Raw genomic sequence first — 10,407 nt, 5'->3', positions numbered from 1 at the left:
GTCTGACAAGCCTCTACTAAACTATATATCCATGAGCCATTGGGACAAACCCTAACTGACCCAAACTCAGGAAATAAACTGAATGACTCAAAGTAAATAAAGAAATCTGAATAACTAGTCCTCGGACCATGAAGACTCACCACTACAGAGGATGTAGATCAACGTGCTCGGATAATCACGGTCAAACCTGGGAATGAGAACCTGAACCTACATTATAGGGAAAATGTATCCCACATGCGAACATGTGGTTCAGTACCATGGAATATGTACGGAGTACATGGGTGTGCATAAAATAAACATATTTATATGCATATATATATATGTATATTTAACGATCATGTCATAAGTTTTCTTTCCAAATCATGCAGGACATTTGTAAATGGCTCATAAGGCTTGAAAGAAATCTAAAATCTGAAATCATACACAATGAATGGTAAAACATGCCAATCTGTATATCACGAGCCATTACACTTAATCCAAATATCAAGATTCTTTTCTTATTCTCTCATCAAGCAATCTTGGTGAAATCTGGAATATTGAATACATCATAAATCTACATTTCAAATCTCTTTTAAATCAGTAAAATCAATCTAAGAATGAGAGACGACTCTTTGGGAGGTTCTTCTAACCGACATGTACACCATGTGAGCACCCATGATGTCCCACGACTTACCCTCGTAAGGTTAGGGATGTCTTACCCTTGCCATCGGTGTAGAACAATCTCATCTCAGTGATCACTATCTCAATTTTCCACATATAGTGGAAGTCAATGTCTCAACCTACGGTGGTACGTAGTTCTGGGGTATGAAACCGTAGTAACATACCCAACTCGGTGCTAAATACTACTCCCAATACTATGCTCAAAATCTCAAGAAAAATCCACTTTAAGGGTAATCTTATATTTCTTAAGTTAAATAAATGATAAAATCTGTAACTCGTTTCATAAAGTGGATTTTAACTCTATTGTGACCAAAAGGTCAAATCTTTCTATACTTCATCAACAATAGTCTAAACATGGGTGCATATAGCACATAAATTCTCAAAACAACAATCTCAATGTGGGTTAATGACCCTTATAGCGATACTTAATCAAAACATTTACAAGCATGCATAATTTATATGGAAATCTGAAAAATTTCAGCCTTTAATCATAATAATAATCTCAAACTCATGGAGTTTATTTTCTAAACATTCAAAATAATCATAGTATCTTGAACAACAACATAGGATAAGATTTATCACTTCAAATTCATGATAAAACATGTAAAAATTATGTATCTTTGTAAAATAATGCAAACTTTGGGCACAAGAACGAAAGGGTGTTCTTGTTCATAACCCCACATACCTTTATGGTAACGGATTCGTTGAAAGATTGGACCCTCAATGTTTATTGTATAACCCTAGTTGTTTTTCTCCTTTAGTGCTCTTGGATGATGAACTTAGACTGATAATAAGGTTATGATGTGTTTAGAACCTATTAAATTCGTAAGGTTAAGTTTAGGGGTGTGTAAGGAGTGCCAAAAGACTTAATTTCCCTCAAAATAACCCAAAAATGGAGTGTTTAAGTCACTTGAAACCATAAGATATGTGCTGCATATGATATCGCATATATTTACATAGGCGTCGCATATAATATCGCCTATATTTACATAGGCACCGCATATGATATCGCCTATATTTACATAGGCGTCGTATATGCTATCGCATATGCTTTCCAGTGGCCATGTTCGATTGGTTAGGCGACACACTCTACTTCACAAAGCCATAACTCCTAGGTCGGGTGTCGGATTTTGGTGAAAATAGTATTGTTGGAAAGCTAATTCGATTCTCTATAATTTGTGGATAGAAATATGCAGAAATACCACATATTTATCAAGTTATGATCATTCAACAATGACCCTTGCAAATTCAAACACTAAAACTTGATGGATTTCGAAACTCTTAGCTTGTACTACCTTAAGTGACTCATATAATCACACTTAACAAATTATAAGCTCTCTTATAACTAGGGTACTCTTGGTAATTTAGGTGCCCAAATATGGCTTACAAAATTGAGGTTTTCACATATATGAACAACGGTTCGTTTCCTAGCTTAGGAAAGTGTGGGGCATTACATGTAGGTACCATATATAGCTCTTATAACAGGGTCCGACAGTTTGCAGCTTACAACCAGCGGGTGATAAGTTCTCCTGTTTTAAGAACTCCAGATAGTTGTAGATCATGTACTATATTTTTATTTTCCATATGTATTGATTAGTGTTAGTTAGAGGCATGTCCCAGCTATCTATAGTCAGTACAGTAGAGGATTCATAGATGTCAGTCAGAGTCAGTCATGTAATTTTGAGTTTCTTTCTTCAGTTTTATCATGATGTAAACTGTATCAGCATTAACTTTATTCAGACTTTTCATGATTATGCTTCTGCTCAGAAAATTAAGTTTTGTTATACATATTAAATCAATTGTTCAACAGTATGCCGGTTTATAGGCTAGCTTGGGATCACTACCCCAAGCTAACCCCTAGTCGTAACACGGTTCTTGGAACTACAAGGGATCCTAAGCTAACCTATGAACTGGCATACTGCTTGAGCAACTGATTTATAATATATAAAATAGCTAAGTTTATTGTGCGGAAATATGTTCATGGCTTAATCTGGATAAATATAATACTGATAAAGTTCATAACCTAATAAAACTTAAAAGAGAACTAAAATTGACATTTCATCACTCAGACTAATAGAGTACTTCACATAACACTTTAATAGCCCATGTGTTTTCACCACTTCTCATCTCAAGAATAATTCTTCTTACCACTTCAACAACTAAATTCAATCCCTTACAAAGAATTCACTTACACACAATGCATTTTTCCACTTATACACCAACATGGCATTTAAACCTATCTTCATAACCACACACGAATTTCTAGGCAAACAACTATAAAGCATCTTTCTCATATTTTCTAAACCTCTATCATTAAAAACTTCCATGCACTACCCCGAGAAGACACACATAGAATTCTCAAATAAACATGACATATACTAAAAGTTTAACCTCAATCTTTCTTCAACCTTATAGACTTATATAAAACAAGTATACTACAATCTTTCCCCAGCATGAAATATTTACTCTCTCCCATCTAAATAATTATTCATCACCACTGTCATTTAATAAGGAGAGGCCACTGAAAGGTTAGAACATGAGATCCTAAAGTATGAAAGAATACTATGCATGATTTTTACACTTAACTGAGACCTGAGGAATAGAGTACCAACAATAAAAATTCATCAAAGAGATCTAAACTGAAAACATAAATTACATAATCTGAATTTTAGTGATCATTATGAGTGTAGCATGAGTACCTGGAACTGAACATACTGTAAAGCATGAGTACATAAGTCATGAGCTTCATGACCTGAGTTCGGCGTTCATAAATTCATGGAATATGATTCGTACTATTGAGTGAACTGGAACTCCTTTTACTACAAACTGAAAGCGCACATGATTCTCTATGATGTGCATGAACATGAACTATGATCATGGAGATGACATGTAAGGCATAAGTAGATATCGTGATGACTGAAGTACAAAACTTTGAACTGAGATAAGAATGGGTTGGGCATCATCCTCCCTTACTGCTATTTTACACCATACTAGCATCACTAGTAGAATCTGAGATCCTGACTTGGTTACTTGTTGTAATACCCCACACTTTTCTTAATCCCATTTATCTCCTAGTGTGTCAAGGTTCAACTTCAAAAGTGTATAAATCTTGATACGTGTACAATTTTCCGTCTTTAGACCCACCAAATGGTAGATAATTGAATTAGCTTTCCAACGATACCAATTTTGCTTAATCCGATACTCAGTTAAGAATTTATGACACTTTTAGTGAGAACTAGTAGGCCAATGCAATAGCACCGCGTCGTGGTAGAGGGCAGATTTGCAATTGTCCATTTTCCAGTGAAGCATCGTGATAATGCTACATTGCGGTAAAGTCTAAAATCCCACCTTCCCTTTACAGTAGCTCACCGTGCTTGGTAAGTGTCGCACCAGAAATCGCGGTGGAGCATAGCACCTCATTGTGATGGAGTGGAAAATGCCATTGGTCCTTTTTCAGTGATGCAACACGATTACGCCACATCGTACCAGAGCCTAAAATGGCAATTGTCCCTTTTCCATTAAGCCACCGCGATGGCGCCGCATCGCGGTGAAGTGCAAAATTGAGATTTTCAATTCTGAATTAAATTTTCCAAAGGGCAATCTAGTCATTTTCCAAGTCCCCAAATTGTGTAAAACACTAGATTAAACCTATTCTAAGCATTATACGCTAATTTTTATCAAAATTACTCTCCAAGAAACCCTAGAACCTTAAATTTCAAACCTCAAGAAATCCAAATTCCACCATTTTTTTTTCAAGATAACCCAAAATTTAAGATTCCCAACTCAAGATCTTCAAGATTCAATCACAAGGGAAAAATAGGAACTCAAAGTTCAAGTTTCTTTATCCATTCATTACTTAAGGTATGTGGGGTTATGAATAAGGATAATTCTTTCATCGTTGTGCCCAAACATACGAGCTCCTGGTGGTTCATTCATCTAACCGTAAACTAGGGGCACCAGATTTGGCTCGGTTCTACATATGCATCGTCTAAAACAATGTTTTTTATTAGTTGTAGGAAAGAAAGAAACTTCATAGAAGTCAAAATAGGAAAACATAAAAATGCCTAGCAACTTTTTCTATGGATATAAGGCTTTTTTAAGGTTTAAAGTTGAATTTTATGTGAATTATATGAATTTCAGTCTAGGGTTTTTACCCACTTATTACTATTTAAAGATTATGAGATTTCAAGTGATTTGGATGTTGAACTGCATGTCTACTTTCGTATTTTATGCATGTGACATTAATTTCTAGATTTAGAATTGAATTATCAAAATTTTCATTATTTAGCATGAACTTTATGATGGTTTGACATGAAATTGATGCATAGGTTACTAAGCCATAGTTTGAATGTTGATATTCAAGAAGATTATGCTTTTAAGCATTCGATAATTAGTTTATATACAGATTTTGAACAAGATTTGATCTTTTGATCCTCGGCTTAGATATGTAATCCACTTTACAGTTTCATTGCAGCTTATAGTAAACAGATGCATGATTGGTTTTTATTGTAAACTCTTATACTAGTTTTAAAAGTGGATTTCCTACAGAATGAGAATACAGATTAAATGGAGTAGTATTTAACACTGAGTTGGGTATGTTCGCATGTCCTAGAACTATGAGCCAATGTAGGTACAGATTATTCTAATTTCTATATGGATGACAGTTACAGATGTGATCACTTAGCTTAGGTTATACTCATTGGCAAAAGTATGACACCTCTCCCCAACGTGAGGTTTTTCCATAAGGAACTAGACGTTGGATACTATGATAGCTCACATAGTATATATCAGTTAGAAAAACCTCCCTACAGAAAAGAGTAGAGAATAACAGACAAGCTTTTAGAAACTAAGTGTAAAGGCTCACGATTTTATTTAGATATTGTTTTACATAAGTCATTAGCTATTATATTATAGCTTTCAGTTTACAGATATAGAGGTGAATCTTTTTATACTTAGCATTTATGATTTGAAAATAGATTTTAAGCACAGTTTTAGAACTAAGTGTGGTGGCTCACAGCATTCATATAGTATGCTTTGTCATTCATGATTTATGATTACAACTTTCAATTACTTAAGCCACAGTGAGCCATTATTACTTAGCATGCATTATTTATGAGAAAGATATATGTATTCCCTCATTGTTTTACTACGCATTTCACCCCCATATACTTAGTACATTTCAAAAGTACTAATCCACATATACATCTATGTGCTACATTGTCTCATAATGTAGGTTCAGGTGCTCAGTTTCAGTAGCGCGAGTAATTTAGAGCATCTCCATCTACATCCTGAAAGTTGGTGAGTCCTCATAGTTTGAGTACTAAGTTATTTAGTTTTTCGGCTTATTAGGGTAGTTGATTCAGAATTTTTAGCCAGTTCGAGTCAGCTGGGGGCTTGTCCCAGTGGCTCTCTAGCTGTTAGTAGTAGAGGCTTGTCAGACTGCTAGATATAATTCAGATTTTTAGTATTGGTTGTCCAAACTTTTAAGTCAAATATTTTCAGATATCATATTCAGATAATTTCAGCTTATCTCAGACAGAAGTCTTCATTTTATCTTTGATTATATATCTATATTTATTTATTATGAGCTTCAAATTTAGTAGAAGTATTACAGGGTTAGCTTAAGGCAACTCATGGTCTTGAGCACCTTGTGACGTCTCAGGACCCATTTTCGGAGTAATATACTTGTTCTATCATCTCCCCCATAGATTAAAGCTATCATTCTAAGTCTACGGGACCCTTTTAATAAATTCTATACTATACTTCAAACACTTTACTCTTAGAGTCTAAGATATAACAATACGCATAAATAATGAATTCACCCTGAAAAACTATACCTGAAAGTGTAAAACCCACTACTAATACTTTTTCTGAGATAGAACTCTTAACTTGATATAGCCCCAATAGTCATTATATAATAACTAGAACACTTACTAACTTATAATATTCATAAGTATAACCATACCATGAGTTCTCCATCTAGAATTTCAACTCTTCTTTCTAGTAGCTCAATCACCCAAGATTCAAACTTAGATTCTAACACATAACATGGATATCCCCAAACCTTAATGAACCACACTAACTTTCTTCATAGCCTAATAATATCATATCTCTGAACTTATTTTTCTCTAAACCATGTGAATTATCATTACACCAACATGCACTATATTAACAACATATAATTTTGAATCAACATGCTTAAATTCTTGCATACACTATTTCAAGCCTACTGGTTCACCTTTTATAGAACTAGCCCCATGGATACATAATCTACTAAATTTAAATAACCTTATCCCCACTTTACTACTGCTAAACTTTTGGATTCATGCTTCTAATTATAAATCATATGCTGTCATAGGATTCTAAGAAGGGATCTGAGAGCAGATTTGACTTTGGCTTAGTGCATGATTTTCATGAACATGAATGAAATATTTCATACTTTAGAACATAAAGGCACTGGTGGGGTAATTTTTGAGCCAACGTGTAATCCTGTAACCGTCTGTGCGAACTATCTGAGAGAACTCTGTCTGTAAGGATTTAAGCTAGGTTATTTCTATTGCCTCAAGAATAAGGCGGAGTTGGCACAAATAGATTCACATAAGAATCTACATAAATTCCTTAGAGAACACTTCTACTGCATGAACTGAGATATAAAGGAAGGGAAAAATTTCTTAAATTCACTATATCCTCTAGAAGAAAAGTACAGCCGTCTTCGTACTGTTCCGTAAGACTCTACTAGACACGGCTTCATAGACACCCTAGGACAATTAAACTCTGTGCTATGATACCAAGTTTGTCACTGTAATACCCCGTACTAATCTTAGCTTGATTCAGCTCTTAGTTGAATGCTTAAGGGGCTTAAGGCTTGAAATTTTTACTAAGTGTTGGCGACTTAGCTATTTCCAAGACCCCTAAACTTTGAGAATTTTTATTTTAATCTTTCCAACCCCTTCAAGTTAGATTTTGAGTTAATTCATGTTTAAGGATGTAGGAAGTGTGTCTTAGAGGAGTTCTGAATCTTTTGGACAAGGTTTGTGGCATGTTTAGGTCACAAAATCAGTGGGTCACCGTGATAGACCCGCGATGCAGCATAAGTCCCGATCGCATGTTGACCGCGTCACGGTGAAGGTGTTGTGTCAAATTCTTAATTTATAATTGATTACATGTGTCATGATCTTTATCCTATTGTGTGAAGTGCTTATTAGGTGAAAAATATTCATAGGAACCACTTAGAACAAAGTTGAGCTAAAAGCCTTTGATTCGGCCAAATTTTGGTATTCGATTCTACAAGGGTCAACTTTGAACGTGTATAACTTTTTACATATACATAATTTTTCAGATCAAGACCCACCATTTTGTAGATAATTGAATTATCTTTTCAATGATACCAATTTCTCCTTAATTCAATATTTGAGCAGAAAGTTATGATCATTTTCGTCAGAACTAGTAAGCTACCACGATAAGACCACGTCGTGGTGATGTAGTTGCGTTCAATTTTTTTAATCTAAATAATTGAGGGGCAATTGGGTCTTTTTCCACTCAACCCTTTCATCCATAATACGATTTGGGCATCAGTTAGGGCATAATTTTGTCCTTCTTCTCCAATTTTCCTCTCAAGAAAACCCACTCCTTTCCCCAAGAACAAATTCAATTCCTTTTTCCCAAAAGAATGAAGAATCCAAGTTTCTTAAGTTCAAGAACCTTCAAGAAAGCATCAAGAATTGTGTTTTCCTTTCAAGTTAAAATTTTAAGGTATTTGGGTATTCATTCATGGATCCCTTTCACCCATGGAGCCCAAAAATCCTTTTCTTTCAATTTAAGAGTGAATTCTCTATCATTATGATATTTTATATGTTCAAGAAAGATTGAATTTTATGTTTTCATGGTGATTTTAATTCAATTCAGCCCATGTATGATCCCATGTAGGGCTGTTCAAAACCGAATCGTAACCGTTAACCTAACCGCAAAATTAGTTTATTAGCTAATTGGTAATGGGTTATCGGATTAATGGTTAGGGAACGGATAAAATTTTTATAATTAATGGATTATTGGTGCGGGGATGGATTACTCAATTTTCTTATCAGGTAAACTGTTAACCCATTAAGAATTATTATAATTATATTTGTACGCCTAGATATCTAAGTATCTTTTGTCAATTCAACATATAAAACTCCATTTATTATTCTATTAACTTCTTAGTTTAGAAAATAACTGTTAGCCCATATGTTATTGGGCCTTTAGTTTATGGACCTTTAGGTTATTGGCTATGTATATATAGCCTACTTTTGTTTAGTTAGTCTTAGGCTTTTCAGATTATATTGTAAACCTTAGCCTTTCTTCCTTTCAATAAAGTTCTATTAACATGGTATCAAAGCTAGTTCGATCCATGTCCTTTGATTTGTTGGTTGAAGATTTTGCTGTTTTCGTTGGGTTTTTGGTTGGATTGATTTGTTGCTGTCTTCGTTTGCTGTCTGGTATTGTTCGTCTTTCGTTCTTTTGCTTGCTGTCATTGTTGTTCGTTCGGAATTGTTCAACCTAGGGTTTTGCATCTTTTTGTTTTTTTGAACTGTTTGTGTGTTGCTGTGTTTACAATGACTGGAAAGGATGATTCTCTCCAGTCCATTAGTACTCAATTAGATGGTAAGAACTATGCCTATTGGAGTTATGTCATGAAGAATTTTCTTCGTGGGAAGAATATGTGGGGTTATATCACTGGAGTAAAACCAAGACCTATCGATGATAAAACTGAAAATTTTGATTTGTTGGTGGACTTATGGGAAACTAATAACTCCAAGATTATCACTTGGATTAACAATTCTGTAACTCAGTCAATTGGTATGCAATTGGCTAAGTATGACACAGCAAAGGAGGTCTGGGATCATTTGGAAAGACTGTACACTCAGTCTAATTTTGCTAAGCAGTACCAGTTGGAGTATGATATCCGTGCTCTTCAACAGCATGATCTCAGTATTCAAGATTTTTATGCTGCCATGTCGGATTTGTGGGATCAATTGGCACTTACTGAATATGCAGAGTTAAAAGGTTTTGGGCCGTACATTGCTAGACGGGAAGAGCAACGCTTGGTTCAGTTTTTGATGGCACTCCGTTCTGACTTTGAGGGCATACGTGGAACAATCCTTCATCGATCTCCCCTCCCTACTGTTGATTCTGTGGTTCATGAACTGATTGCAGAGGAGACTCGTATCAAGTCTCAAGTGGATAAAGGGTCTAAAGTAACTACTACTCCTGTCGTGTTTGCTGCTTCAACTGACCAGTCTAGGCCACCCCGTACTCAGACTCGACAATCTCCTAAAGTTGCATTTGATGAGTGTGCATTCTGCAAACAGAAAAATCATTGGAAGGCTCAGTGTCCGTTGTTACTTAACAAGGTCAAACAGCCTCAATCTGGGCAGAAACAGAAATATGGGCAGCAAAAGTCTCAGTCACGCTCCTCTGGTGCTCCTCCGTGGTCATCTCGTCCTCCACAGTTCGCTGCTGCTGCACCATCTGTAGATGTTGAGTCTGTTAGCACTATGCCACCTTCTGCGTTGGATCCCCAGGTTTTCGAACAGTTCAGACAGTTCTTCGTTTCTAATCCTACGGCCATGTCAGCATCTATGTCTCATTCGGGTTCAGTTTCTTCCAGTACCTCAGGTATTCCTTCCTCCTTGTGGATATTGGATTCTGGTGCGTCTCATCACATGTCCCCTCATTTGTCATCGTTTAGTTCTTTGTCACCCATTTCAC

This window comes from Capsicum annuum, chromosome 9 (genome assembly GCF_002878395.1).
Source record: "Capsicum annuum cultivar UCD-10X-F1 chromosome 9, UCD10Xv1.1, whole genome shotgun sequence".
NCBI classification, from domain to species: domain Eukaryota; kingdom Viridiplantae; phylum Streptophyta; class Magnoliopsida; order Solanales; family Solanaceae; genus Capsicum; species Capsicum annuum.
This window is presented reverse-complemented; position numbering follows the sequence as displayed.